Source organism: Schistocerca cancellata, chromosome 1 (assembly GCF_023864275.1).
Source record: "Schistocerca cancellata isolate TAMUIC-IGC-003103 chromosome 1, iqSchCanc2.1, whole genome shotgun sequence".
Lineage (NCBI taxonomy): Eukaryota > Metazoa > Arthropoda > Insecta > Orthoptera > Acrididae > Schistocerca > Schistocerca cancellata.
The window spans coordinates 209,148,140-209,157,186 of NC_064626.1; positions in this window are offsets into that span (position 1 = coordinate 209,148,140).

Below are 9,047 nucleotides of genomic sequence, written 5' to 3' on the forward strand. Positions count from 1 at the left end.
GTTAGATTGAGGGTGAAAAAGTGAAATGAAAATTGGTTTAATTTTACGACGCCGTAGAGTACGAAGCCAAATTTTAGAACGAAACTGTGATCCATTATCTGATATAACCTTATCAACATGACCAACTTCTTTAAGAAAATGGTTAATGAAAGCATTAGATACTGAACGAGCTGTTGCTTTGCGTAAAGGTGTAAAACACACATATTTTGATGTCAACTCCACTGCTACGAAAATGTACGCAAAACCATTAGTAGAACGAACCACTGGACCGAACAAATCGACTGCAGCCATGTCCTTTAATTTCGCTGGAATGATAGGAAAGAACGGTGCTCTGTGAGAAACTGTTGGCGGCTTAGCCTTTTGACATAATTTGCATTTGGCCAGAACAGATCGAATACGTTTTTCCATATTACTGAAGTAGCAATTTTCTCGCAATTTATGAAAGCATTTTCTGGGACCAAAGTGTGCATAACTGAAATGCGTATACCAAATCAGCTTATTAACCCACTCATCAGGAATACAAACTAACCAAACAGAGTTGTCAACCGATTTTCGTTTAAAAAGAATGTCGTTGCGAACTAAATAATGCTGTCTAATCGCTACGCTTTCCTTTCTCCTCCACTTCTCCTTAATGTCCTTCCAGATTGGATCCTTATTTTGCTCCTCAGCGATGTCCTGGAGCGAAGACGAAATATAGTTCTCAAACGCAACACCTTGAATATACATCAAACAATAATTGTTTTCCTTGCAGTCCTCTTCAGAACTTTGTTTCAAACCCATAGGTGCACGTGATAAAGCATCAGCAACAATATTTGAAGAACCCTGTATGTAAACAATACTAAAGTCAAATTCCTGTAGGTACAACGCCCATCGTGACAATCTGCCATGAGTTAATTTTGTCGACATAAGAAATTCCAGAGCTCGATGATCGGTGTAAACCTTAGTATGTCTGCCAAACAAAAATGCGCGAAATTTTGTAAAAGCCCAAACAACAGCCAAAGCTTCAAGTTCCGTAATCGAATAATTCTTTTCTGATTTCGAGAGAACACGACTTCCAAATGCAATAGTCTTTTGTACTAAAACTCCGTTTTCTTCTATCTCTTGAAATAAATGTGCACCTAGGCCTTTGTATGATGAGTCCGTTGCCAAACAAAAATCTTTAGATAAATCCGGGTGTGAAAGAAGTGGAGCAGCAACTAAAGCATCACGAAGTTGTTCAAATTCTGACTGAGCTTCCTCATCCCAACACCAATTAGATTTCTTTCCAGATAGTTCACATAAACGAGGTGTGGCCAAATCGTCCAATCTAACAAAGCGTCTAAGAAAATTACAGACACCAAGGAAACTACGAACATCACGTTTTGTGGTAGGAACAGCATAATTACGAATAGCGTCAAGTTTTTCTGAATCAGGAAGAATACCTTCTGTAGAAATAATGTGATCGAGAAATTTCACCTGTGAACGACCAAATTCAGATTTCTCCAAGTTCACAGTAATGGCAACTCTTGCAAAAATACGTAACAATGAATCCAAAATTTTGTTGTGCTCACTCCAAGAATGTTTAGCAATAAGAATGTCGTCAACATATGAAGTAATATTGTCACGAAGATAAACAGGTAAAATTTCGTTTAAACTACGAATAAATGCTGCTGAAGATACAGTAAGTCCAAACGGTAATTTCCGAAACTGGTAACAGTTATCAAAGGCTAAAAAGGCAGTATATTTTCTACAATCAGGGTGGAGTTCTATTTGCCAAAAACTTGCGCGCATATCAATCGTGGATAAAACTTTAATTCCATGAAAATGTTGAAGAAGTTCATCTAAATTTTGTGGGCGGTCAGTTTCAGGAATGATGCTATTATTTATCTGTCTGGAATCCAGAACCAAACGAATTGATCCATCCTTTTTAAGAACAACGTGTAATGGGCTAGTATAAGGACTGACTGCAGACTCAATAATGCCCTGATCTAACATGTACTGAAGTTCATTCTTAACCTTGTCTCTGTAAGCCAAAGGAATAGCGTACGGTTTCCCGCGAAACGGTGTGTGTTCTTTAAATAAATATTGTAAGCCTTGTATAGTTCGTGTGTGATGACTAAACACTGTAGCATGTGAAGTCAAAATTTGGCGCAGCTCTTCTCTTGCAACGTCATCTGGCACTTCGGCCTTCTTAACCTTTTCATTAATTAATTCTTCGCTATTAATTATATCATCCATCGCGTCTCTGTATCTATTGTCATTGTCATGAATGAACGCATTGTCGTCATAATGCTCAACGAAAACATCAGAAGTAAGAAACCTTAAACATTTTGTATCTGACTCAGATCTCGTTAAACACTCGAAAAATTTCAAACATTTCGGCATTCCGGCAACAGTCAAATTTACACTTCCTTCTTTAAAGTTCAAAATTGCCTTATGTGCGTTAAGAAACTCCATACCTAATATAATTTGTGTACTGAGTAAGGGAACAATAATAAAATTAGCAGAAAATTCGTATCCTTGACAAATGAAATTTACTGTTGCTTGACTTCCACACTTTTTCCTGAAATCGCTCCTCGAATTGTTGTTTTAGAAACAGGTAACACAGGACAGGCAATAGTTCCTACACATATACGAAAAACTGGTTCACTAATGACATTCAATGGGCTCCCAGAATCTAAAACTGCAGTGAACTTATTCTTACCCACACATACTTCAATAACAAGATGTAAAAATGCGTCTACATTATTTTCCTTTTCGTCTAACAAAATGTCTCTCATGTCTTCCAGGCGTACTTAGTGTAAAGTCGTAGTGTCTTTACTTTCTGAGCCGTCTATATTGCTGCCAGAAGCCGAAGCTGCAAGTCATTGTCGATTGTTTGCGTCACGTCTTTGAGTATTCGCGTCATTTCGCGGATCAATTTCTACGATTTGAACTTGTCTCTCTGAAGTTCTGTCACGTGGAGGATGCCAATTAGGTCCCTCCTGTCTGTTAGATGCAAATTCTTGGTTGTGTCTGTTATTAAAATTTCTATTTTCCTGTCTGTCTGCAAAACTACTTCTTGTATAATTTCGACTGTCACTTCTGAAATTATTGTTGTATCTACTACCCTGATTATTTCTGTAGTAAGAATTTCTATTATTGTATGAATAATTTCTGTCTTGATGATACCGATTACTGTTTCCGTATGATTGATCATTCCGGTACAAATTACCGTTATTATAACTGTCTGTGTAATTTCTGTTAGAACATCTGTTATTGTCATAAGGCTGGTATCTATTGTCCTGTCTGTTACGTCTGTCATTCTCAAAGTTACCCATATAACGCCCATTCCGATCACTATCCCTTTTCTCTGAAAATCTATTGTAATTACTGTTACTGAAAAAGTTACAAGAAGTCCCGTCGTCGTTGTCATACTCAAGTTCTTGCAACAAAGTCTTAAAAGTCTCGATGTCGTCTTTACATCTTCCAGCTAAAGCAATTTGTCTTATGGATTGTGGCAGCTTAGTTAAACAAATGCGAATTAATTCAGTCGGGCTGTAAGGGTTGGAAAGGAACTGATTCTTTCGAATCATGTCTTCAAAATATTCTGCCGGTGTGCGGACTCAGACTGTTTAAAATTACGCTGCATAATAAGACTGTGTTTGACTCTGTCTTGCGTGTTTTCGGACCAATATGCCGATAGAAATGCATGATAAAAATCATTCAGATTATTACAATCTCTAATGAGTGCGCGCATCCGCGTCGCCGGTTCGTTTTCTAAATATCCACACATAAATTCCAGTTTGTGACTTAGTGGCCAATTTGGTGGGAGTGCGTACATAAATTGATCTAACCATGCACATGGATGTATGTCATTCTTAGAATTGCGGAAGATCTTAAATTTCCGAACAGTCAGAAAGTGTTTATAGTCAAAGTTTTCGCCTCGTGGCGACAAAGACCTACCGCGTCTGTCCCAGTCCCAATGTTGATTATTGTCAAGTTCGCGCGCCTGGCGATCTCTTGTTGCATCCCGTAAATGAAACAAATTATTTTCTTCAAAGCCCTCTGCTATCCGTGATATCTAAATTTCTTCTGCTATCTTTTCCTACGATTTCGCCTTCGATCTGTTTGACTTGCTTTCGTAATGCCTCAACTTCCCTTTTAACGCGTTCATTAAATTTTCCCTGATTTTCAACATGCTTATTTATGTTCTGGTACTCTTCGGTTTCTGCAAATGGCAACTAAGACTTGTCAATTTATCTGAAATCTCCTCAACTCTTTCCGATAAATCACCTATTTGTTCTTTCTGTTTATTTACGTCTTCCGTAAGTGTCGCGACTCGGGTTTCAGTATTGACACAATTGGTAGTTAACTGTTCATATTGTTGTGTTAAGTTATTTAATCTGTCATTTGGTACGGATTCCTCGATTCTCTCAAATATTTCTTTCTTATCGTGTGCACGTTGTAAATTTAACTCTGAAAATTTCTGTACTATCACGCGATCTCTTTCTTCCTGTTCTCTTTCCTGTTCCCTTTGTCTAATCTCTACTGCAACTAATCTATTATTGTGAGCATTCAACATCGGTTGTACTTCTTCTCTGATTTCTTTCTTTAATTCATCTTTCATATTTTTGAAACATGTCCCTATTCGTGAATCTAACCGTGTTTCCAAAGTTCCCATCTCTGTTTTCAATTCAGATCCTAAATGTGATCCCAATGAGTCTAACCGTGTTTCCATTGTTCCCATCTGTGTTTTTAATTCAGGTCTAAACTGTGTTTCCATTCGTGCTCCCAAATTTAATATAGCACCCATCAACTGCTCCATATCAGCCGGTTCGAAATTCTTTTCGCCCCTAACATTTCCCACAAAACTAACTTCCTTCTGCATAGCCATAAAGCTATCAGTGTTCGATACTATTTCAGAATCTTCTATCGTTAATCTCGTATTCTGTGAATTTTCTGATTGAGAAAAATTTTGAAATGGTTCCGGACTATTTTCCCGACTTATTACATTGTTTTCCACTTCATTATTCATCATACTGTTTTCCTCTGTTGGCGAGTTCGCCATGTCAACAATTTCGTCATTCTCACTATTCATCATTTTTGCCTTTTTCATTGATCGCGTAATCATTTACAAAACACAAAACTCGTCACTGTACGAAAATTACACACGATGACTCTTTATCTCCAACAATACCATTCACACGAAATGTTTCCTTCAAACACGATTAACGAACAATTGAAATAATTGCACTAAATTGTCAAACGCGTAGACAGGACAACAAATTTAAATTTTGAAAAATACCATTAGAAGAATGCCGATTACCAAATCTACACATGCAAAATAGACTACAATTACTAAACTACAAATTACTACAACAATACTACTGTCTACTATTTTTGCAATCAGAAGAATTCCAAGGGACGATCCGAAGCAGCGGTCGCCACGTGCATGGGGGCTTAATTAAAATATAAAATGCAAATATTTTTTAGTAGCTGTATGTCCGATTACGCAATTCTCGTAAACGGCTGGCCCTGACTAGTATTAGTACGCAATCTGACTGCATGGAACAACAACAAAGAATGAAATGAAAATTTTCGTTAATACTATTAATTAATTAAGTCCCCAGCAACTATAAAACCTACTAAACCAAAGCACAAGTGTAATTGTTCTGTGTGTGGGAGTGTGACTCAACGTACACATCTGGCACGGTTCTTCTCCAACAAGACAAGAATTTTTAAATACCAATTATACTGACGTGATAAAAGAAAATTAGAAATACTATAATTGCGTAAGGAAAGCAGAATTACACTCTAATACAAGAACACAAGCCAGATGCTTTGTTGACTGAACCTGTAATGATGCATTATATGAGACACAGAAATAATAAAAAGAAAAAAACAGGGAATTTGTTACCTTCATATATATTGACGAAAAGCACTCTGATCATTACAATCTCTCCATTAGAACAAAATCTGCTATCTCTCCCATCAATCAACTGCATCAAACATGGAACAAACACTCACTACTACCACATCTACACTCCGACTTCACGACAAACAGTGTCCACCACAACTTCTCGGCAAGAACTGCCTGCCGCTACTTCTCAATAATCACTGCCAGTGGAGGCGGCGGAACAAAACTCTCTGGCGCGATCTCTGGCGCTGTGGCTCAGTGTAGCCACCTTTCAGCATATGCATACAGGGAACACACATGGCACAGATCTGTAAGTCCACGGTATTGGTGATAAGTTGAGAAAACCGTCCCGAAACACATCAGCTACAAAACGCCACTGTTTCCTGCACATATACCACGACATCAATATGGGATATGATCACCATGCACGCGTACAGAGGCCGCACCAACGGGTGGGCATACTCTGGATCAGGTGGCCGAGCAGCTGCTGGGATATAGCCTCCCATACTTGCACCAGTGCCTGTCGGAGCTCCTGAAGTGTCCTAGGGGTTTGAAGACGTGCAGCGATACGTCGATCGAGAGCATCCCAGACTTGCTCGATAGGGTTTAGGTCCGGAGAACAGGCAGGCCACTCCATTCACCTGATCTTCCACGATGGCAGCTCGGCGGGATCGTACATTATCATCCATCAGGAGGAAGGTGGGACCCACTGCACCCCTGAAAAGGCACACTGGTGCAAAATGACGTCCCGATGCACCTGACTTCTTACAGTTCCTCTGTCAAAGATGTGTAGGGGTGTACGTGCACGAATCACAATCCCACACCACACCATCAATCGACGACCTCCATACAGGTCCCTTCCAAAGGCATTAGGGGGTTGGTATCTGGTTCCTGGTTCACGCCATATCAAAACCCGGCGAGAATCACTGTTCAGACTATACCTGGACTCGTCTGTGAACATAACCTAGGTCCACTGTTCCAATGACCATGTACTGTGTTCTTGACACCAGGCTTTACGGGCTCTCCTATGACCAGGGGTCAGTGGAATGCACCTTTCAGGTCTCCGGGCGAATAAACCATGTCTGTTCAGTCGTCTGTAGACTGTGTGTCTAGAGACAACTGTTCCAGTGGCTGCAGTACGGTCCCAAGCAAGGCTACCTGCAGTACTCCGTGGCCGTCTGCGGGCACTGATGGTGAGATATGGGTCTTCTTGTGGTGTTGTACACTGCGGAAGCCCCGTCACGCCTGGACACGTTTCCTGTCTGCTTCAATCGTTGCCATAATCTTGAGATCACTCTTTGTGGCACACAGAGGGCCCGTGCTACGACCTGCTGTGTTTGACCAGCCTTCAGTCGCCCTAGTATTCTACCGCTCATAACGTCATCAATATTTGTTGTTTGAGCCATTTTCAACACACAGTCAGCATTAGCACGTCTGAAAACGTCTGCTCACTTACTCGCTGCACCGTACTCTGACATGCACCAACACACCTCTGCGTATGTGGACTGCTGCCAGCGCCACCGTGCGACGATCGCAGGTCAAATGCATCGCATGGTCATACCCGAGGTGATTTAAACCCGCAAACCGCCCACCAGGGCGTTGTTTCACCATGTATCAGCATTATCCTTAATTTATGAGCGTGAGTGTACTTACGGGCGTCATCCAGTCACTGAGAAAATTAATGACCTACTAGAAAAACGTGAAGGCCCGTGTTGATAGCTTATGTCGTAAAAGTAAATGTATGCGTTCCCATAGAGCCAGTAAATTGTATCAGGTGAGAACACTACGCCACTTTCCTCCGATAAGTTCGTTTATCTTCTGGTTGTCGTGTGATAAACTAATTACGTTCCAACTGCAGTCATTAACGCGATCTTCATGACATAATGATTGACATAAAAAACTTCGCCACATGAACAAGTACATTAGCATCCTGTCGTAGTACTTCTTATTAGAATTATTCAATCTCTATTATTTATTGTGTACACGCATTTCACTACGGATTCGAATGCGATTAAGCAATGCTTAGATCAGGAGATGTCAGCGAATTTATGGTTCAAATGGCTCTGAGCACTATGGGACTTAACTTATGAGGTCATCAGTCCCCTAGAACTTAGAACTACTTAAACCTAACTAACATAAGGACATTACACACATCTATGCACGAGACAGGATTCGAACCTGCGACCGTAGCGGTCACGCGGTTCCAGACTGTAGTGCCTAGAACCCCTCGGCCACCCCAGCGAATTTATGCCCCATAGCTATATCACTGAACAATTTAATGGCGTTCTGGAAATACTGACTCACTACTATTTGTTTTGGACAATAGGAGGCGGCGGAGACAACAGATAGAGTCGGCCGAGCGAGGTGGCGCAGTGGTTAGACACTGGACTTGCATTCGGGAGGACGACGGTTCAATCCCGCGTCCGGCCTTCCTGATTTAGGTTTTCCGTGATTTCCCTAAATCGCTCCAGGCAAATGCCGGGATGGTTCCTTTCAAAAGGCACGGCCGACTTCCTTCCCCGTCCTTCCCTAATCCGATGAGACCGATGACCTTGCTGTCTGGTCTCCTTCCCCAAACAACCCCAACCCCAACGAACCACCACCAACCAACCACCAACAGATAGAGTCGAAGAGGGATGTTACGCTGTTCGCAGCTGGTTCGTTAACTTTATCCAAAAATTTGCTCCAGATTCCTCACCAGACACCTTAAGAATTCAAAAAATAATCTTTGGTTTTATGACTCGTGGAAAATATTGTTCCACTTAAATCTTGCCATTATAAAGGCAACGGAAATTAGGCTAGGGGTGTCACATTTTACAACAGACGTTAAAAAGCATCTTTTGTAGAAACTCCGAGGCCCAAGGGACGTTTAATAACTAAAGTTTTACGAAGTGACGTGGCTTTCTAAGTCAGAAGCCACAGGCGCGCGGACTGGCCTCGCAATTACGGCGCCATGTCACGAATTGCGCGGCCCCTCCCGCCAGAGGTTCGAGTCCTCCCTCGGGCATGGGCGTGTGTGTTGTTCTCAGCATAAGTTAGTTTAAGTGGTGTGTGAGTGTAGGAACCGGTGACCTCAGCAGTTTGGTGCCTTAGGAATTCTCACACATTTGAACGTTTTCAGAAGCCACTGAATTCCCAGTTAACATCTGCACTGGCCTTTGCCATTTTA